Source organism: Aquarana catesbeiana, linkage group LG03 (genome assembly GCF_042186555.1).
Source record: "Aquarana catesbeiana isolate 2022-GZ linkage group LG03, ASM4218655v1, whole genome shotgun sequence".
Lineage (NCBI taxonomy): Eukaryota > Metazoa > Chordata > Amphibia > Anura > Ranidae > Aquarana > Aquarana catesbeiana.
Window position 1 is genome coordinate 534,090,263 of NC_133326.1, and position 24,085 is coordinate 534,114,347.

A 24,085-nucleotide genomic window follows, 5' to 3' on the forward strand; every position below is an offset into this window, starting at 1 on the left:
GACAAAGCAGCAGTAGTTGGAACAATCATCAATTCCAGACTCGACTACGCAAACTCCCTCTACATAGGATTACCCCAATATCAGCTTGCGCGCTTGCAACTCATCCAAAATACTGCGGCAAGACTGTTAACAGGAAAAAAACCCTGGGAATCCATCTCCCCTTCCCTGAGGAGCCTACATTGGCTAACTGTAAAGAATCAAATCACTTTCAAGACCCTCTGCCTCACCCACAAATGTATACAAGGAAACGCTCCTCAATACTTATGCGAGAAAATAAAGCGCTACACACCCAATCGCAGTCTTCGATCTTCTAACCAAAACCTCCTCCTTATTCCAAAAACCCGCTACAAAACAAAGGGAGAACGAAGAACCGCAGTCCAAGGACCACGGCTATGGAACGATCTACCTGCTCACATTCGCATGGAAGAAAACCATCAGGCCTTCAGGAAGAAACTTAAGACCTACCTCTTCTAAGAAGCTGGACAACACAGGACGAATCTAGCGCCTTGAGGCAATTCAGTTCGCATTTGCAGCGCTATGCAAATCATTCATTCATTCATTCATGTTCATGGACAGATACAGGTGATGTTCATGGACAGATACAGGTGATGTTCATGGACAGATACAGGTGATATTCATGTATGGACACAGGTGATATTCATGGACAGATACAGGTGATGTTCATGGACAGATACAGGTGATGTTCATGTATGGACACAGGTGATATTCATGGACAGATACAGGTGATGTTCATGGACAGATACAGGTGATATTCATGTATGGACACAGGTGATATTCATGGACAGATACAAGTGATATTCATGGACGCATACAGGTGATGTTTATGGACAGATACAGGTGATATTCATGTATAGGCACAGGTGATATTCATGGACAGATACAGGTGATATTTATGGACAATATTCATGGACAGATACAGGTGATATTTATCGACAATATTCATGGACAGATACAGGTGATATTCATGGACAGATACAGGTGATATTTATGGACAATATTCATGGACAGATACAATGATGTTCATGGACAGATACAGGTAATGTTCATGGACAGATACAGGTGATGTTCCTTGACAGGTACAGGTGATGTTCATGGACAGATACAGGTGATGTTCATTGACAGATACAGGTGATATTGATGTACAAACACAGGTGATACTCTTGTACAAATACAGGTGATATTCATGTATAGGTGCAAGTGATATTCATGGACAGATACCTGTGTTGTTCATGGACAGATACAGGTGATGTTCATGGACAGATACAGGTGATATCCATGGACAGATACAGGTGATGTTCATGGACAGATACAGGTGATGTTCATGGACAGATACAGGTGATGTTCAATGGACAGATACAGGTGATGTTTATGGACAGATACAGGTGATGTTCATGGATGGACACAGGTGATATTCATGGACAGATACAGGTGATATTTATGGACAATATTCATGGACAAATACAAGTGAAATTCATGAACGGATACAGGTGATGTTCATGGACAGATACAGGTGATGTTCTTGGACAGATACAGGTGATGTTCATGGACAGATACAGGTGATATTCAAGGACAGATACAAGTGATATTCATGGACAGATACAGGTGATATTCATGTATAAGCACAGGTGATATTCATGGACAGATACAGGTGATGTTCATGGACAGATACAGGTGATGTTCACGGACCGATACAGGTGATATTCATGAATGGGCACAGGTGATATTCATGGACAGATACAGGTGATATTCATGGACAATATTTATGGAGAGATACAAGTGATATTCATGGACGGATACAGGTGATATTCATGGACAGATACAAGTGATGTTCATGGACAGATACAGGTGGTATTCATGTACGGACACAGGTGATATTCATGTACAGATACAGGTAATGTTCATGAACAGATAGAGGTGATATTCATGTATGGACACAGGTGATATTCGTGTACAGATACAGGTGATGTTCATGGACAGATATTCATGTACAGACACAGGTGATATTCATGTACAGATACAGGTGATGTTCATGGACAGATACAGGTGATATTCATGTATGGACACAGGTGATATTCATGGACAGATACAGGTGATATTCATGTATGGACACAGGTGATATTCATGGACAGATACAGGTGATGTTTATGGACAGATACAGGTGATATTCATGTATGGACACAGGTGATATTCATGTACAGATACAGGTGATGTTAATGGACAGATACAGGTGATATTCATGTATGGACACAGGTGATATTCATGTACAGATACAGGTGATGTTAATGGACAGATACAGGTGATATTCATGTATGGACACAGGTGATATTCATGGACAGATACAGGTGATGTTCATGGACAGATACAGGTGATGTTCATGGACAGATACAGGTGATGTTCATGGACAGATACAGGTGATATTCATGTACGGACACAGGTGATATTCATGGACAGATACAGGTGATGTTCATGGACAGATACAGGTGATGTTCATGGACGGATACAGGTGATGTTCATGGACGGATACAGGTGATGTTCATGGACAGATACAGGTGATATTCATGTACGGACACAGGTGATGTTCATGGACGGATACAGGTGATGTTCATGGACGGATACAGGTGATATTCATGGACGGATACAGGTGATATTCATGGACAGATACAGGTGATATTCATGGACAGATACAGGTGATATTCATGTATCAGCAGTTATTGATAATAATATATGGATTCAAGTAATGTTCATCTAAGTACACATGTAATAATTCTGTATGAACACTGGTGATAATTATGTGCATACAAAGTAAATAGTCCTGTATAGACACAGGTGATAAACATATATGTAGCACCAGTTATTGATAATCATGTATGTACACTGGTTATAATGATGCCTTGATAGTCAACATCCATAGACATACAGGTATGGACAGTCAGTGTTGATGTACTGGCACTGCTGTGGTCACTCACTGCTGCATTCGTCATCATCAGTAACACAACAATACAGCTGCAGAAAGAAGTGTGTAGAGAGCAGCCTCATACTCCATGTGCAAACAAACATGATTCTGCAGTGCTACAAATATGCCAACAAATACATCATACACAATCCGCACATCATTCACAATCTACACATCATACACAATCTGCACATCATACACAATCTGCACATCATACACAATCTACACATCATACACAATCTACACATCATACACAATCTACACATCATACACAATCTGCACATCATACACAATATGCACATCATACACAATATGCACATCATGCACAATCTGCACTGTTTACACACCTGCAGAGCCCAGAGAAGCTGTTCACTCTCCACTGCAGAAGGAGGATGTGTCTGCACTTCTCACCCTTCCCTCTTCTCCCTGTCTGATTGAGTAGGAGGTAGAGGCACAGCCTAGAAGAAGGTGATTAGGTGACCTCTACTGCACAGAAATGGATATTGCAAGAGTTGAATAGTCATACGCCCACATGCAATACAATGTTGAATTTAATGAATCAAGTATCCATTAACAGCATAATTGCAAAGTGTCAAGAATTCTGCAAGAAAGTCTCCCCATTTTAGACCTTGTTCTACAGTGTTTTAGTTCCATGGGCTGCTCCATAGGTTCTAGGACCCTGTGCAGAGAGACCACTGGTTGCCAAGTGCTGGAATGCCCTGTGTTCTAGAGCTGGGCACTGCCATTATGCCACCCAGCAAAGATGATTACCATGTGTGATGTAGATGACAAAAAAAGTGTGCTCAATTTCAATAAGAGCCGTGTTTTTTAGAAACACTTTATAAAAATTCCAATATAACTATGATTACCATTTGTCCCATTTTCCTGTTGACAGTACTCTTAGCAAAGAGGTCTGTCCCTGGTAAACGATCACCCCTTGATTTGTCCCCAAGAGCTACTGGGTAGAGTAAAGTTTGAAGTGCACACACTTCAACCATGAATTGGTAACAGACAGAATAAAAAAAATAGGGTTACTTCTAAACCCTGAATTCTGTGCGTTACTTAATTCTGATCCCTGAACTCTATGTGTTCCTCCATCCTAACCTCTGGACTATGTGCTTCACATAATTCTGACCCCTGAACTCAGTGCATTACTCAAACCTAATTGTACCCTGCCCACTGTTTCTCCGATTTGGCCACACCCACAATTTGCCACAGCACACTATGTGCCCGCAAAAAATCCCTAAAAAACATTGATGGTTTTTTTTTCCGCTGTACATTCAGCAAGTCATGGTAGGCAGAAAATGTAGTTTTATTTAAAATGGGTATGGTTTTGTAACGTAGGGGGTCACATGTGGCTTGTTGTAATTCCCTTTTGGGCCACTAGATGTCCTCGTAGCCAGTAGTCAGGGAATAGAATTGGGTGCCAGCCCTGTCAATCCTAGAAGAGGGGTATACTGGCATACTGGGTAAATCAACCAGTGGTCTGTCATCCCTTCCATTAGGTAGATGCCCATGCAGCATCTGGTGCCTACACACCTTTTGGCCACCCCCAGCACCGGCCCTGATATGCCTGAGTCAGCCTGCTGAGGTTTGGGTGAAATCAAGGTTCATAATCAAGCATTATGTTTAAAATTGATTGTCTGTCAGCCATATTTTAATCCTTTCCATTCTTGGAATGCTTTGACTTTGATTTTGCAATAAATCTTTTAATCACAAAATCATAGCATAGACCTTTCTTATGACCTTTCCGAGGTATGTCTCAAGTGGTTTGTAGCTATCACCCCTCAGCGCTGGATTAAGAGGAATCTTTTGTTGTTTGTTCTTATGCAAATGATGCTGTTGCAGATTCCCTGCACACTTACAAGTATAGCAAGGTCCCAGGCCTCCTTTAAAGTAATGAGAACCTCCAGGACCAGGGATAGGTGACATCCCTCTGTATGAAGTGGGTTGTGAGGCATGGTGGGTGCAGAGTAGTTAAAGTTATTATGCCAATAGAGGGTTAGAGCCAGGACACCCTTAGGTAGTTGCAAGATTAATTGGCAGACTCCGAGACTTCAATAGGAGGACAGCCATGCAGGGAAAGGCATCCAGCAAGACGCCACATCTGCATGTGCAGGAACGCTGTCTCCTATGGCAACAGTCTTTAACAGTTCCTAACACAAACATAACATTCCTTTCACTTTCACTACAATCTCTCCTTGTTGTTCTTCAGCCCCCTGAGCTCCTGGTCTCTCACTAGACCCACTGATTCACTCCTCCAATCTTCACAGTGGTATCTTCCTCAAGCGTCACCCCCACCTCTCTGCTGGGTCCCTAGCTTGGCACTCACGATACCTCTCAAGCTTCACCCCACTGGCCTGCTCGGTCCCGGGCTTGACACACGAGGCTGCTCTGCAAGCATCACCTCCGCTGGCTGGGTCCCTGGCTTGACCCACTGAAGTTTCTCGATTCTTCACTGTCCCCGGTTGGTAAGAATGCTGCTCCGGTACTTGCTTCAGTTACTCACTGTGGTCCCTGGTAATTAGGCGGATAGTCCCTTACTGGCGACAGCTTCCCCTCTACCTCCGACCACGACAGGTTCTCCGGTCGGCAGAACCGTCACTTTTGGTTGGACTGCAAGCGGCAGTCCCAACCCTGCACAGCTCTCTTGCTTCTGGATAGGCCCTCAGACAGCCTAGCAGCCAGATGTGCCCGGGATAGGCCCCATCTCTGGCCTAGCAGCCCGGGCAGTACAACACATGTCCATCCAGACAGCCATCCAGGTGGCACAGAACCTAGATCACCTGACTCCACCCAAATATTTAGGCGCTCCCAGCAGCCCAAGGAATTCAAGAAAACCCCTGCCCATTGCCTAAGACACCCCATATACCCATAACCTGACCTTGCATTTCCGTTCTCATATCTACTACCACCAAGTACCCAGCCACATAGTGGTAGAAGAGAAAATTGCAACAAGGCCAAACTTAGGGAGAAATCAATAGATCTCTAACAATCAACCAGTATAATTATTCCTGGCAAGTAAATTTGTGAGAAGCAAACCCTGCTTAAACTCCAGGGTGCTACTCAAGTACATGGCTTTTCCATTAGGGACTGCTGCTCTTCTCTGCCAATCCCTTCACTGGCTTGCCCTACCCCACCGTATAAAATTCAAAATACTAACCACAACATATAAGGCCATACACAGCATCACCCCCAGCTACATCACCAACTTCATCTGCAGATATCGCCCAAATCGTCTTATCCGAACCTCCCATGACCTCCTGCTCTCTAGCTCCCTTGTTACCTCCTCCCATGCTCGCCTCCAGGACTTTTGTAGAGCCTCTCCCATCCTCTGGAACCGCCTGCCCCAGTATGTCCGGTCAGCCCCTACTCTGTCCACCTTTAGGAGATCCCTGAAAACTCATTTATTCAGGGAAGCCTAACCCACACCCACCTAAGAACTGTACCAGGGCCACCCCCATCAGACCATCCCCAGCAGCTATTACCTTTTTGCATACTTGCCAACAGTCCCGATTTTCCCGGGACAATCCCAATAGTTGGACCCTCGTCCCAATCTGAGTGCATCCCGATGAAAATCCCGGGATTTTGCTTTTGTCCTGGAAATCGGGACTTTTTTTGGCCCCGGCCACAGCTTCTGGCTACGAAAATATGGCCACCGCCGCCACGAGATCTCTTCCTGGCTAGCAAGTCTCTTTCCCCGTGTGTTCAGTGGAGAGGGGAGGGGCCTCCGATCTGTGCAGCCAATAGGCTTCTCTCTTCAGTGTACAAGTAGACAATTTGCTTGTACACTGAAGCCGGTTAGCTGCACGGATCGGGGGCCCCCCTCTCCATTGTACACACGGGGAAAGAGACCTGCAAAGACACGTGGCCTGCTGCCGGTCTGTGTCCGACGAGAGGCAGAGCCAAGGGACTAAACTGAGGGCACCTGGTGTAAGAAGGGACTCCACTGCCCGGGGACACCTCCCGTAAGGAGGGACTCCTCTGGGGGCACCTGATGTAAGGAGGGACTCTACTGGGAATGCCTGATGTAAGGAGGGACTCTGTTGGGAATACCTGATGTAAGGAGGGACTCTGCTGGGGATGCCTGATGTAAGGAGGGACTCTGCTGGGGACAACTGATGGCATCTGGTGGCAGGCGACATGGCAAGTGACACGTTCAGGGATCCTACTGATTCTGCATTATGGTGAGTTGAACTATTTCATTTTATATTACAATGTAATAATAGAAATAATGCGCTTCAATCATCCTGACATCATAACAACCATGGTGTCGGGATGATTGAAGCACGAACACCAGGTGTTTGGAGTACCTCTGCTGATTGTTAAACTTTATGGAATACACATATTGCTATAGTGGTGTAGGATCTGGGCCTGCTGTCCCTCCATCCCCCTTTCTTTCCTTCCTTCTCTCTCCTTCCCTCCCTATTTATTTTCCTTTCTCCCTCCATCCCTTGGTAATCTCGTTTGACTCGAACTACACCCCTTTTAATCCACGCCCAATATTTCTTTTAAACCGCACCCATTTTTCGATGTGCCACACTTCACGCGCCACATTGTCCTTTCCCCACAACATCACGCCTACAAACGAATGACCCGCCCCCTTATTATAATAAGACCCCGCCTACAGACAAAAAAGTGTCCCTATAATTTTTTTTACAATGTTGGCAACTATGCCTTTTGTACCACCACCCCTCTCCCTTTAGAATGTAAGCTGCATGAGCAGGGCCCTCCTGTCCCTTCTGTATTGTAATTGTGCTGTCCCCCCTCTACATTGTAAAGTGCTGCGCAAACTGTTGGTGCTATATAAATCCTGTATAATAATAATAATACTAAAGAAGAACCAAGCACCCATGCCAATTTATCCCTGTCAGCATCTCCCCTGCCACTTTACCCCTCTGTCACTCATCTATGAAGACCCCTAGAATTCTTGCCACTTGCAGTCATACATACTCCATGCAGCCACAAAAAAACTCCTAAAATCCATGCCACCTGTAGTAATACATACCCTATGCAGCCATGAAGACTCCTAAAATCCATACCATCTGCAGCCATGAAGACCCCCCCAGTAGCCATTTCCTCTAAAGCCATGAAGACTCCCAGCAATCAGTGTAGTAGAATTCCCATTTCATCACCATGCTCCTACTGATCCCAGTCAGCCCTTTGCAGACCCTGGCAGCTCTCCCAGCTGCAGCAGCCTGACTTTGCCAGTAACATCACAGTCTCTCCCGCTGGCTCTACATCCATCTCTGACTGCACACTCCCAGTCCTCTCCGGCATGCCTCTCCCAGCTCTCCTGACTGTGCCTGTCACTCACCGATCCCTCCTGGAGACGTGCCCAGCAGTGTTCCCCACTATCCTCTTCTGCTACTGTTCAGGACACCCCTTGGGTTGTGTGGGGTTCCGTCACAGCTCCGAGCCCTGGCCGAAGGTCACCCCCCCAGACTGGGGGGCTCCCTCCAAGGCCCCCGACAGACTAACACTCCATCTCCAGTTCTTCACCCGAACAACTTCTCTCCAGCTGGGCTGACTCTAGGTATTTAACCAGTTGCCGACCACCGAACGCCGATGTACGTCGGCACAATGGCACGGGCAGGCATAAGTGCTTACCTGTATGTCCCTGCCTGCCCGCAGGCGGAGTCCGATTGGACCCCCCGGTGCCTGCGGCGGTCGGATTTTAGTCAGGAGCGATCAGAGGTGAGGGGGAGGTCACTCATTCGTGGCCACCTACTTGCGATCGCTCCTGGCGAATGAAATGCTTCCTCGGCTTCTGTAATGTAAACAGAAGCGGAGGAAGTGATGTCATCTCTCCTCGAGCCGGTCTTTTCGTTCCAGCGCCGAGGAGAGAAGACATCAATGTGAGTTGCACCAACACTACACTTCCAGTAGAACACGCAGGCACACTTTTCACCCCCCCATCACCCCCCAGTCACCCCCTGATCACCCCCCTGATCACCCCCCTGTACCCCCTGTCACAGTAACACCAATAGCAGTTTTTTTTTCTGATTATTGCATTGGTGTCAGTTTGTGACAGTTATAAGTGGTAGGGAAGTTAGTGGTAGGCCCCTTTAGGTCTAGGGTACCCCCTAACCCCCCTAATAAAGTTTTAACCCCGTGATCACCCCCCGTCGCCAGTGTCACTAAGCGATAGTTTTTCTGATCGCTGTATTAGTGTCACAGGTGACGCTAGTTAGGGAGGTAAGTATATAGGTTCACCGTCAGCGTTTTATAGCGTCAGGGACCCCTATATAGAATGCAGCCGGTGATTCGGCCAGCTGACCATAGAGCTGATCAGAGACCAGAATGGCTCCAATCATCTCTATGGCCTAAAAAACCGGAAGCTACGAGCATTTCATGACTTAGATTTCGCCGGATGTAAACAGCGCCATTGGGAAATTGGGAAAGCATTTTATTACACCGATCTTGGTGTGGTCAGATGCTTTGAGAGCAGAGGAGAAATCTAGGGTCTAAAAGACCCCAATTTTTTCAAAAAAGAGTACCTGTCACTACCTATTGCTATCATAGGGGATATTTACATTCCCTGAGATAACAATAAAAATGATAAAAAAAAAAAATGAAAGGAACAGTTTAAAAATAAGATAAAAAAGAAAAAAAGAAAAAAAAGCACCCCTGTTCCCCCCTGCTCTCGCGCAAAGGCGAACGCAAGCGTCGGTCTGGCGTCAAGTGTAAACAGCAATTGCACCATGCATCTGAGGTATCACAGCGAAGGTCAGATCGAGGGAAGTAATTTTAGCAGTAGACCTCCCCTGTAAATCTAAAGTTGTAACCTGTAAAGGCTTTTAAAAATGTATGTAGTTTGTCGCCACTGCGCGGTTGTGCGCAATTTTAAAGCATGTCGTGTTTGGTATCCATGTACTCGGCCTAAGATCTTTTTTATCTCATCAAACATTTGGGCAATATAGTGTGTTTTAGTGCATTAAAATAAAAAAAAAAGTGTGTTTTTTCCCAAAAAAATGCGTTTGAAAAATCGCTGCGCAAATACTGCGTGAAAAAAAAAACTGAAACACCCACCATTTTAATCTGTAGGGCCTTTGCTTTAAAAAAATATATAATGTTTGGGGGTTCAAAGTAATTTTCTTTCAAAAAAAAAAAATTTTTTTCATGTAAACAAAAAGTGTCAAAAAGGGCTTTGTCTTCAAGTGGTTAGAAGAGTGGGTGATGTGTGACATAAACGTTTCAATGTTGCGCATAAAATGCCAGGACAGTTCAAACCCCCCCAAATGACCCCATTTTGGAAAGTAGACACCCCAAGCTATTTGCTGAGAGGCATGTCGAGTCCATGGAATATTTTATATTGTGACACAAGTTGCGGGAAAAAGACACATTTTTTTTTTTTTGCACAAAGTTGTCACTAAATGATATATTGCTCAAACGTGCCATGGGAATATGTGAAATTACACCCCAAAATACATTCTGCTGCTTCTCCTGAGTACACTGATACCACATGTGTGAACTTTTTGGGAGCCTAGACGCGTACGGGACCCCGAAAACCAAGCACCACCTTCAGGGTTTCTAAGGGTGTAAATTTTTGATTTCACTCCTCACTGCCTATCACAGTTTCGGAGGCCACAGAATGCCCAGATGGCACACCCCCCCCCCCCCAAATGACCCCATTTTGGAAAGTAGACACCCCAACCTATTTGCTGAATGGTGTGGTGAGTATTTTGCAGACCTCGCTTTTTGTCGCAAAGTTTTGAAAATTGAAAAAAGAAAAAAAAATACATTTTTCTTTTCTTTCTTCATTTTCAAAAACAAATGAGAGCTGCAAATACACACCATGCCTCTCAGCAAATAGCTTGGGGTGTCTACTTTCCAAAATGGGGTCATTTGGGGGGGTTTGTGCCATCTTAGTATTTTATAGCCTTCAAAACTGTGATAGGTAGTGAGGAGTGAAATCAAAAATGTACACCCTTAGAAATCCTAGTACTCAGGAGAAGCAGCAAAATGTATTTTGGGGTGCAATTCCGCATATAACCATGGCATGTGTGAGCAATATATCATTTAGTGACAACTTTTTGTAAAATATTTTTTTTTTTTTGTCATTATTCAATCACTTGGGACAAAAAAATAAAATATTCAATGGCTCAAACATGCCTCTCAGCAATTTCCTTGGGGTGTCTACTTTCCAAAATGGGGTCATTTGGGGGGGGGTTGTACTGCCCTGCCGTTTTAGCACCTCAAGAAATGAGATAGGCAGTCATAAACTAAATATGGAAATAAAAAAGATGAAAATAAAAAAGTGTATATATCGCGCTGTCAGTTGTGAAAATGAGCAGCTGACACGCAACAAGCGATCAAAGCTTGCAAGGAAAAATATTTGAGTGGAAAAGTGCAGCGCTGGAAAATTAATTAGAATAATGTGTAAAAATTATTAAAAATATTACAACCTTGAATAATTGCAAATCTGGGATGCCACGTGAAAATACCATATGAAAAATAATTATAATAAAATAATATTGTAAATTACGTGAACCCAGTCCATATATAAGTGACACATGTATTTAGTCCATAAAAAGTGATGTGAAAAATATATCATATATAGAAGTGAAGAGTGTGTTGATAGAAGATCCACCACCGCTCAGAAAGGAGGCTTACCAGAACTAATGGACCCAGATGGGCATATACTCACTGGGTCAATCAGATTTGTAAAGTGGGGATCCTTGATGGCGGCTAGCACAGAAGGCACAGTTCAAGGTGGCCCGGGTGCTTGTAAAGAAGTATTGGATGTGGATAGGTCCAATCAGGCGTCAGGATTTTATGCAGAAAAAATATGAGAGCACATAGCGTAATACTGTATTATGAAAACTCATAACATTTATTGAAGGTAAAAAACACTCACATTTTAGGAGATAAAAAAGCGTTTAGTAAATGAAGTGTGTGGCAGAACCAGTGGTATCGTCCATCCCAGGGACGCCTGATTGGACCTATCCACATCCAATACTTCTTTACAAGCACCCGGGCCACCTTGAACCGTGCCTTCTGTGATAGCCACCATCAAGGATCCCCACTTTACAAATCTGATTGACCCACTGGGTATATGCCCATCTGGGTCCATTAGTTCTGGTAAGCCTCCTTTCTGAGCGGTGGTGGATCTTCTATCAACACACTCTTCACTTCTATATATGATATATTTTTCACATCACTTTTCATGGACTAAATACATGTGCCACTTATATATGGACTGGGTTCACGTAATTTACAATATTATTTTATTATAATTATTTTTCATACGGTATTTTCACGTGGCATCCCAGATTTGCAATTATTCAAGGTTGTAATATTTTTTAATAATTTTTACACATTATTCTAATTAATTTTCCAGCGCTGCACTTTTCCAGTCATAAACTAAAAGCTGTGTAAATTCCAGAAAATGTACCCTAGTTTGTAGACGCTATAACTTTTGCGCAAACCAATAAATATATTATTTTTTTTTTTACCAAAGACATGTGGCTGAATACATTTTGGCCTAAATGTATGACTAAAATTGAGTTTATTGGATTTTTTTTATAACAAAAAGTTGAAAATATAATTTTTTTCAAATTTTTCGGTGTTTTTCCGTTTATAGCGCATACAATAAAAACCGCAGAGGTGATCAAATACCATCAAAAGACAGCTCTATTTGTGGGAAGAAAAGGACGCAAATTTCGTTTGGGTACAACATTGCATGACCGCGCAATTAGCCGTTAAAGCGACGCAGTGCCAAATTGTCAAAAGTGCTCTGGTCAGGAAGGGGGTAAAACCTTCTGAGGCTGAAGTGGTTAAGGAGGCCTGCCCCCTGCCAATCCAGGTTGCGGATTGGTCAGGGCTCCTTAGAACACCCCAGCCAGCTGCACCTCTTTTCTCCACCCTCCTTCTAGAAGCCTATAGAAGCAGAAGGGAGGTAACCGAAAGATGAAAGTAGCTGTGAGTCACTAGCCTACTAGAAACCACTCCCAGCCACAGATCAAAACAAACGGTCAGGCTTGCCTTAATTTACCTGCACTGACAAAAATCTCAACTCTAGCACCTACCTAGGTAGAGGGTGCTACACTACAAATCCCTGGATTCCTGGACACGCCCAGGAAAGATAAGTTCCTTAGCTTCCCTCCCTCAACAGTACAGAATGACCATACATGATGGGTCAGAGGTAGCTTGCTAAGTGATCTGCAGCCAGGTGAGAGACCCTCCACAACAGTGATGTCAGATCCCTGCCACTTTCACCCATAATTTACATATGGCAGGTCAGATCTCACTGCACTGCCACCAATATTTGACAAATGCGGTACAAACTCACATCGGGCTGTAACAAATAAGTGATTATGACACTGATATGCCGCGTACACACGAGCGGACTTTTTGACCGGACTGGTCCGACGGACTATCCGACGGACTTTCGGCGGACTTCCAACGGACTTTCCCAACGAACGGACTTGCCTACACACAATCACACCAAAGTCCGACGGATTTGTACATGATGACGTACGACCGGACTAAAATAAGGAAGTTCATAGCCAGTAGCCAATAGCTGCCCTAGCATCGGTTTTTGTCCGTTGGACTAGCATACAGACGAGCGGACTTTTCAATAGGAACTGGGTCTGGCGGAGTTTCAGCGTAAAGATTTGAAACATGTTCCAAATCTAAAGTCTGTCAGATTTTCGACCGAAAAAGTCCGCTGCAGGTCTGATAAAGCCCACACACGGTCAAATTTTCTGCCGGACTCGGTCCGTCGAACCAGTCCGGTTGAAAAGTCCGCTCATGTGTACGCGGCATAAGCCTCACCCTGCACAGAGATTTTCCAGCTCACAGGACCAAATTCTAGTGATTGACACTGCATTTAGTTAAAGAATATGTAAAGCCAACCTTTCAAATTACTGATATGCGCCTGCTGCTTGTACTTGTATGAGAAAGTATCCTGCTCTCTTTGCATTGCTTCCTTTGTGTGACATCCCTGGTGTTCCTGCCAGTCCCTCTGCTTTTCTATTAAAAATTGACCACACTATGCAGAAGAACACTGTGGTCAGTTCTCTAGCTATGCTGGGAACTCAGCCTGCTCTCCTCCAATGATCAGACTTGTCCTGACAGCACACCCCACCCCAGGGCTGGACTGGGACAAAAATGTGGCCCTGGACTTCATCCAGACCGGCCCAGGGCACAACACATCAGGGTACAGTGCACATCAGGGCACGATACAGAGCCCAGCACATCAGGGTACAGCACATCAGGGTACAGAGCCCAGCACATCAGGGTACAGCACATCAGGCTACAGAGCCCAGCACATCAGGGTACAGCACATCAGGCTACAACACATCAGGGTACAGGGCACAGCACATCAGGGTACAGCACATCAGGGTACAGAGCCCAGCACGTCAGGGTACAGCACATTAGGGTACAGAGCCCAGCACATCAGGGTACAGCACATCAGAGTACAGAGCCCAGCACATCAGGGCACAGCACATCAGAGTACAGAGCCCAGCACATCAGGGCACAGCACATCAGGGTACAGAGCCCAGCACATCAGGGCACAACACATCAAGGTACAGAGCACAGCACATCAGGGTATAGCACATCAGGGCACGTCAGGGCACAGTACATCAGGGTACAGGGCACAGCACATCAGGGTACAGGGCACAGCACATCAGGGTACAGGACACAGCACATCAGGGTACAGTGCACAGCATATCAGGGTACAGAACATCAGGGTACGTCAGGGCACAGTACATCAGGGTACAGGACACAGCACATCAGGGTACAGGGCACAGCACATCAGGGTACAGGGCACAGCACATCAGGGTACAGGACACAGCACATCAGGGTACAGGACACAGCACATCAGGGTACAGGGCACAGCACATCAGGGTATAGCACATCAGGACATAGCACATGAGGGTACAGGACATCAGGGCACAGGTCACAGTACATCAGGTCACAGTACATCAGGGCACACGACATTGAGGCACAGCACACTGGGCACAGGACATCGGGTACAGCACATCAGGGCACAGGACATTGGGGCACAAGGCACATCAGGGCACGGGACACATCAGGGCATAGGACGTCAGGGCACAACACATCGGGGCACAGCACATCAGGGCACGGGGCACATAGCACATCAGGGTACATAGCACATCAGGGCACGGGGCACATCAGGGCACATAGCACATCGGGGCACATCAGGGTACAGGACACAGCACATCAGGGTACAGTGCACAGCATATCAGGGTACAGCACATCAGGGCACGTCAGGGCACAGTACATCAGGGTACGTCAGGGCACAGTACATCAGGGTACAGGACACAGCACATCAGGGTACAGGGCACAGCACATCAGGGTACAGGACACAGCACATCAGGGTACAGGGCACAGCACATCAGGGTATAGCACATCAGGACATAGCACATGAGGGTACAGGACATCAGGGCACAGGTCACAGTACATCAGGTCACAGTACATCAGGGTACACGACATTGAGGCACAGCACACTGGGCACAGGACATCGGGTACAGCACATCAGGGCACAGGACATTGGGGCACAAGGCACATCAGGGCACGGGACACATCAGGGCATAGGACGTCAGGGCACAACACATCGGGGCACAGCACATCAGGGCACGGGGCACATAGCACATCAGGGTACATAGCACATCAGGGCACGGGGCACATCAGGGCACATAGCACATCGGGGCACATCAGGGCACATAGCATATCAGGGCACGGGGCACATCAGGGTGCATAGCACATCAGGGCACATTGGGGCACATCAGGGCACATAGCACATCAGGGCACGGGGCACATCAGGGCACATCGGGGGGCATCAGGGTACATAGCACATTAGGGCACATTGAGGCACATCAGGGCACATAGCACATCAGGGCACGGGGCACATCAGGACATGGGGCACATGGCCCATCAGGGCACATAGAGCATCAGGGCACGGGGCACATCAGGGCATATAGCACATTAGGGCATGGGGCACATCAGGGCACATAGCACATCAGGGCACATAGCACATCAGGGCACAGGGCACATCAGGGCACGGGGCACATCAGGGCACATGGCACATCAGGGCACATAGCACATCAGGGCACAGGGCACATAGCACATCAGGACACATAGCACATTAGGGCACGGGGCACATCAGGGCACATGGCACATCAGGGCACATAGGACATCAGGGCACATGGCACATCAGGGCACATAGCACATCAGGGCATGGGGCACATCAGGGCACATAGCACATCAGGGCACATCAGGGCACATGGCACATCAGGGCACGGGGCACATGGCACATCGGGGCACATGGCACATTAGGGCACATAGCACATCCATAGCACATCGGGGCACATCAGGGCACATAGCACATCAGAGCACATGGCACATCAGGGCACGGGGCACATCAGGGCATGGAGCACACCAGGGCACATAGCACACCAGGGCACATAGCACATCAGGGCACGGGGCACATCAGGGCACATAGCACATCAGAGCACAGGGCACATCAGGGCATATAGCACATCAGGGCACATAGCACATCAGGGCACGGGGCACATCAGGGCACATAGCACATCAGGGCATGGGGCACATTAGGGCACATAGCACATCAGAGCACGGGGCACATCAGGGCATATAGCACATCAGGGCACAGGGCACATAGCACATCAGGGCATGGGGCACATCAGGGCACATAGCACATAAGTGCATGGGGCACATCAGGGCATATAGCACATCAGGGCACATCGGGGCACATCAGGGCACGGGGCACATCAGGGCACATAGCACATCAGTGCGCATCGGGGCACATCAGGGCACCTGGCACATCGGGGCACATAGCACATCAGTGCACATCGGGGCACATCAGGGCACATGGCATATCGGGGCACATAGCACATCGGGGCACATCAGGGCATGGGGCACATGGCACATCGGGGCACATAGCACATCAGGGCACAGGGCACATCAGGGCATGGGGCACATCAGGGCATGGGACACATCAGGGCACATTATGGGGCACATCAGGGGGTACATCATCAAGGCACATTATGGGGCACATCAGGGGGCACATCATAAGGGCACATGGCACATTATGGGGCACATTATGCAGGAAGCGTCTGTCTGTAAGTTCTCTCTCATGTCATGCAGTGCTGCTCGCTCTCCGGCGGCCCCTCCTCTCTTCCCATGTATCCCCATTGGCTTGTGACATCATCTGGGATAGACGATAAGAGAGGAGGGGCTGCCGGGGAGCGAGCAGCGCTGCATGACATGAGAGAGAACTTACAGACAGACGCTTCCTGCGCTACTCTGCATACTGGGCTAAATCTCAATCTACCCGTCAGACGCCAGCTGTCGGCGATTGACGGGTAGATCGCCCCGGACCTACGAGGCAATAGGAGGCTACTTAAACCGGCTGACTGAGCCATCGGCCCACCGGGAAACTCCCGGTAGTCCCGATGGCCAGTCCATCCCTGCCCCACCCCCATCTTGCACAGCCCTTCAGTGGGAAGATCAGTGTATTGATGTTTCTCCTCCCCAGCTCTTATGCAGCTGAGAACAGCTCTCTTATTTTAAAAAAAGGAGAAAAAAAGGTGTTTTGATTTTTTTTTTTTTTATATCTATACACAAATGTTTATCCTTTCATATCTGTTTTAAATTGAACTGGTTGTTTTATAAGGTGATCCTTTACAATCACTTTATCTATGCAGTTAATGTATTACACACCAAACAGCTGCCACCATATGTTTTTTTGGAACACAAATCACTCCGAAATCTGCTATAACAATTAGGACTTTTTAACCACTTCCGGACCGCCCACCATCGTCATACGTCGGTACTTTGAAGAGGAGTATCGTTATCGCAGCAGCTAGCTGCCATAACCCCAGTATACTCTTCTTCAGCGGGTGGTCCACTTCAAGATAAAAGTGGTCTCTGCGGGGGATTCACCGCAAGATCACTTTTATCGGCAGCGGGAGAGGGCCCCCCCTCCCGCTGCGATCCGGTGCCCTCCACCGCTTACCGGAGCCGTTGGCAGCGGCGGAGGTGATGGGATCCGTTCCCTAGCCTGACATGGAGATGAGTGATTCTCCATATATTGCATAACTCTTAAAGGACAATTTTTTTTGTGTTTTTTTAAATGACAATTTTTTTTTTTTTTATTGCATTTTAGTGTAAATATGAGATCTGAGGTCTTTTTGACCCCAGATCTCATATTTAAGAGGTCCTGTCATGCTTTTTTTCTATTACAAGGGATGTTTACATTCCTTGTAATGGGAATAAAAGTGAAATTTTTTTTTTAAATAACAGTGTAAAAATAAAAGGTAAAATAAATAAGAAAAAAAGAAAGAAATTTTTAAACGTGCCCCATCCCGATGAGCTCGCGTGCAAAAGCGAACGCATACATGAGTAGCGCCCGCATATGAAAACCACACATGTGAGGTATTGCTGTGATTGGTAGACCGAGAGCAATAATTCTAGCCCTAGACCTCCTCTGTAACTCAAAACATTCAACCTGTAGAATTTTCTAAACATCGCCTATGGAGATTTTTAAGGGTAAAAGTTTTGCCCTTCCACGAGCGGGCGCAATTTTGAAGTGTTGGGTATCAATTTACTTGGCGTAACATTATCTTTCACAATATAAAAAAAAGTTGATATAAACTAATCATGGTCTCTCTTGAGTTTTAGATTCCTCAGAAAGAGTAACATGTCCAATTTGCCTCTTGCACCTCATACACGGTATCTCAGAAAAGTGAGTACACCCCTCACATTTTTGTAAATATTTTATTATATCTTTTCATGTGACAACACTGAAAAAAATACCCTTTGCTAGAATGTAAAGTAGTGAGTGTACAGCTTGTATAACAGTGTAAATTTGATGTCCCCTCAAAATAACTCAACACACAGCCATTAATGTCTAAACCGCTGGCAACAAAAATGAGTACACCCCTAAGTTAAAATGTCCAAATTGGGCCGAAAGTGTCAAAATTTTGTGTGGCCACCATTATTTTCCAGCACTGCCTTAACCCTCTTGGGCATGGAGTTCACCAGAGCTTCACAGGTTGCCACTGGAGTCCTCTTCCACTCCACTTTTCCAGTGCTGGAAAATATGGTGGCCACACAAAATATTGACACTTTGGGCCCAATTTGGACATTTTAACTTAGGGGTGTACTCACTTTTGTTGCCAGTGGTTTAGTCATTAAAGCGTTTGTTAACCCCCCCAAAAAATGGATTGTTCTCCTTTAAAGTATGTTATATAACACAGTGCTTGTCCTGTGTCATTTGGCCCCCTGTAACACCTAAAAAACCTGGCTGATCCTGCCAGTTTCTCCCCATCCTCTGTAAACTGACCACAGTGTATCATGGCTGCCGAGCCCTGACACTGTGGTCAGTTTACGTGCCTCTGTCATCAGCAGCCTGCTATCTGCTCTCCTCTCTGCTCCTGAGTCCTCCTTACCCCTCTCCTCTCTGTCTGTGTGTGAGCTGCCCCTCCCCCCCCCCCCCCCCCTGCTCTCATAACACTAACCTGTATACACCATCAGCACTGCCTCCTTTTGCAGTATCTCCCTCTGTGAATGATTTATAAACATAAATGATGTAAATACCTCATTTAAGAGTCGAGATTGCGATCACATGACCAGCCAGCTCTCTCCTCCTCTCCTCCTCCCCTCCTTCTCCCCTCCAGACTGACATCAGCAGTGGAATCTCAGCCCCGCCCGCTGCAACTCTCAGAGGAGTAAAGGAGAAAGCTGGCCAGTCATGTGATCGCAATCTCGGCAGTGAAATTAGATATTTGCAGCATTTATTTTTATAAATCACACACAGAGGGGGATACTACAATAGGAGGCAGTGCTGATGGTATATACAGGTTAGAGTGGCTTAACCCTTTTGCTGCCAGGCCCTGTGCTCCATTTTTTTTTTTTTTTATCTTTTATTTGTTTCAAAAGGCACGAGAACACAAAGCACATCCTCATCAAATATACATATATATAGCAATAAGAAATACCAACAATTCAAATATATCAAGCTAACATTGCCCTTCTAACACAAAAATTAAGTAACCTTTCAGAATTCAGTTACAGACTAGGCATATAAATCATTCCTAACATACACCCTGAACATATTACCAGGATAATGCAGAAGCGACTGTTTCTCTATTCTTAATTGAAAAGTCCGCGCTTAGGAAAATAACTGTTTAAAAGGGCTGCAGCCTCCCCTTAATTAATTCCTAATTAGGAATTAATTGGAAGTGGTAATAAAGAGATGTGGGGAATTGGCGCTGCCCTATATAATAAGTGTTGTATAAGGGTCTAGAAATTAAATAAATAAGTAAATAAATAAGTGATTAAATAAAATTAGTGACAGCAATTGTGTATGTGAAAGGAATAGATAGGTGTTTGAGTGACTGTCCCCCTATATATGCACCAAAAATAAATGGAAATAGTTGATGTAGAATCCTACTAGGTGAATGTGCACGTCTTTTGTATCATGTAAATAAATATTACAGTGAATGAGTTGAGTTTATAATTGCTCCACTACCAGTGGGGACCTTTGCATACACAATAAACCAAATTAAAATAATAAAATTAATCAATATTACTCTATATATATACACGGGGTCCGTGAAACAACCCACTATTTAGGTGCTCACGGTAACCATATGAGGTTACCAATTATCCCCACTAAATCTAGTGATTCAAGTGCACTGTGTGTAAAGTGAACGAAATTGCAACAAACTCTAAATTGCAATAAATTAAATGCCCTCAAATTTCATATATATACCATAAAAAATATTAAAAATATAAATATATATACAGGAATCCAACCAAATAACATTTATAATAAAGGCAGCGAGTGTAAATACACCATCTGTAGACCAGTCCCTATAATTGGCATATACTGGAATAAAATGTCTATTATGTGGAGATCAGGATCGGTTGACTTGCATTCTGGAATACTCAAAGGGTGATGTAAGGTGACTTCCGTGCAGGTAAAATAAAAGCTGGTGACTCCAAGTGCTCCCCCCCCGATGCTCCCCCACTCACCAGAATCCGTCACCCCCGAGGGGGTATTAGGCAGAGGAGTGGGTGTCTTTGGGTAGCTGTCTCTGATGTCCCTCTTAGGCTTCACTCACCATGAGTTTCTTCTGTTTAGACCGATACTGTGAGTCCCCTTATGCTGATCCAAACCCGGGTACCTCCGCTATTATCCACCTCCGTGCTGCTAAGTCCTCTTCTGCTGCCGATTTCAACAATGTCACCTCTGTCACCTATGAATAACAGAGGTGACATTGTTGAAATCGGCAGCAGAAGAGGACTTAGCAGCACGGAGGTGGATAATAGCGGAGGTACCCGGGTTTGGATCAGCATAAGGGGACCCACAGTATCGGTCTAAACAGAAGAAACTCATGGTGAGTGGAGCCTAAGAGGGACATCAGAGACAGCTACCCAAAGACACCCACTCCTCTGCCTAATACCCCCTCGGGGGTGACGGATTCTGGTGAGTGGGGGAGCATCGGGGGGGGAGCACTTGGAGTCACCAGCTTTTATTTTACCTGCACGGAAGTCACCTTACATCACCCTTTGAGTATTCCAGAATGCAAGTCAACCGATCCTGATCTCCACATAATAGACATTTTATTCCAGTATATGCCAATTATAGGGACTGGTCTACAGATGGTGTATTTACACTCGCTGCCTTTATTATAAATGTTATTTGGTTGGATTCCTGTATATATATTTATATTTTTAATATTTTTTATGGTATATATATGAAATTTGAGGGCATTTAATTTATTGCAATTTAGAGTTTGTTGCAATTTCGTTCACTTTACACACAGTGCACTTGAATCACTAGATTTAGTGGGGATAATTGGTAACCTCATATGGTTACCGTGAGCACCTAAATAGTGGGTTGTTTCACGGACCCCGTGTATATATATAGAGTAATATTGATTAATTTTATTATTTTAATTTGGTTTATTGTGTATGCAAAGGTCCCCACTGGTAGTGGAGCAATTATAAACTCAACTCATTCACTGTAATATTTATTTACATGATACAAAAGACGTGCACATTCACCTAGTAGGATTCTACATCAACTATTTCCATTTATTTTTGGTGCATATATAGGGGGACAGTCACTCAAACACCTATCTATTCCTTTCACATACACAATTGCTGTCACTAATTTTATTTAATCACTTATTTATTTACTTATTTATTTAATTTCTAGACTGTTTCTCTATGCCTAGGTGTCTATTTTATCTGATTGTAACCTATTGCAATACTTATCCCTATGTTCCGGCCTCAAATTTTCCAAATTAACTATAAAAAAAAAAAAATTCAAGAAGAAAAAAAGAAAAAAAAAAAAAAAGAAGAAAAAACTGTTAAAAACAGAAATAAAGTACCAAGAGTTAGGGGAATAACCCCAACCATAAAAAAAGAAAATATAGATAAACAAGGAAATAATAATAAAAATAAATAAATAAATTAACAAAAAAAAAAAAGAGGGGGGGGACCACCCCAAGGGGAAATATTGGAGGCGGCGAATGCTCCCCTCTCAAATTGCTAAAAATTCAAGAGAGATCTATATGTCTCCACTGCGATCCACCATTTGACCTTATGAAATCCCCTTTAATTTAGTTTACCATGTCGCCCTCAAACAGGAACCGTCCCTCGTCAGAAAAAACAAACACATCCCAAGCTGACCATGTCTTGGCATATCGTTCCCTTTGATGACGTTTTGTAAGGATAAGATCCTCCATCTTCTTAATTTCCTCTACTTTTTTAAACCACAGGCCTATAGAGGGAGCTTGTGTAGACTGCCAGCATAAAGGGATGCATGTTTTCGCTGCATCAAAAAGATGGCAAAGAATTGATTTTTTATAGCTTTTACTTAGAATGTTAGATGCATGAAGCAGGAAAAAGGCCGGGTCATTCGGAACCTGTGCTCCATTTCATACACTCAGGTGGCCAGACCATTTTTGAAATGTTTCATTTGTTTTTTTTATTTTTCACTTATAGCTTTCAGAATTTGTGAAAGACCCCCCAAACCATATATTTTCTGAAGACACATGATCAGTAGAAAAAAGAAAAAAAAAAAAAAAAAGAAGGTGCTATTGATTTTTTAGACCCCGCGGTATTTGCGCAAATGTTTATCAAAACCAATATATTTGCAAAAAATACACTAAAACCATTATTAGAAGATAAAAACACTAAAATTCCTACTAAATATAAAAGCTTAACCTGTATTGAGTTAATAAATAACAAATATTTGTAACTTTTAAACTGCGCCTTTTTTGCGAAATGGTGAAAATTGAACAGACGCAAAAGTGTAAATATCGAAATTTCTCTAAAACTCTGAAGGTTTTCATCCTTCCCTTACAGCTTTCAGCGTTTGTGAAAGACCCCCAAAACCATATATTTTCTGAAAGCATATGACCTCTACAATAAAATGAAGGCTCTATTGATTTTTTAGACCCCGCGGTACTTGAGCAAATGTTTATCAAACCAATATATTGGCAAAAAATACACTAAAACCATTATTAGCAGATAAAAACACAGCTAATTTTACAAAATTCCTGCTAAATCCCTACTAAATATAAAAGCTTAACTTGTATTGAGTTAATAAATAACAAATATTTGTAACTTTTAAATTGCGCCTTTCTGCAAAATGGTGAAAATCAAACGTATGCAAAAATGTGAATATCCAAATTTCTCAAAAAATCTGAAGGTTTTCATTTTTCCCTTACAACTTTCAGAATTTGTGAAAGACCCCCAAAACCATATATTTTCTGAAAGCATACGCCTTTTTGCAAAATGGTGAAAATCGAACGTACCCAAAAATTTCTCAAAAAATCTGGTGGTTTTCAGTTTTCACTTACAGCTTTCAGAATTTGAAAATACCCCTCAAACTAGACATTTTCTACAAGCACATGACCTGTAGAATAAACAAACGTACTACTGATTTTTTGGGCCCCGCAATAATTGCGCAGATGTTCATCATATCACTATTTTCACCAAAAATACACTAAAATCATTAATATTGCACATAAACACAACGTAACTTACAACATTTCTGCTAAATTAGTACTAAAGCATCGTTCACATGTGGCAAACTAAAGT

The 24,085-nt window shown here is 44.4% G+C and overlaps 1 protein-coding gene across 1 annotated transcript in view; it reads right to left on the reverse strand.

The window, feature by feature from the left end:
* RERG (RAS like estrogen regulated growth inhibitor) overlaps positions 1-3,466 on the reverse strand; it is a 47,204-nt gene extending 43,738 nt beyond the window's left edge. Inside the window, exon 1 of the mRNA XM_073621315.1 lies at positions 3,322-3,466. The gene's annotated coding sequence lies outside the window, so the exon portion shown is untranslated. The remainder of the gene's footprint in view (positions 1-3,321) is intronic.
* Positions 3,467-24,085: the final 20,619 nt, after the last annotated feature.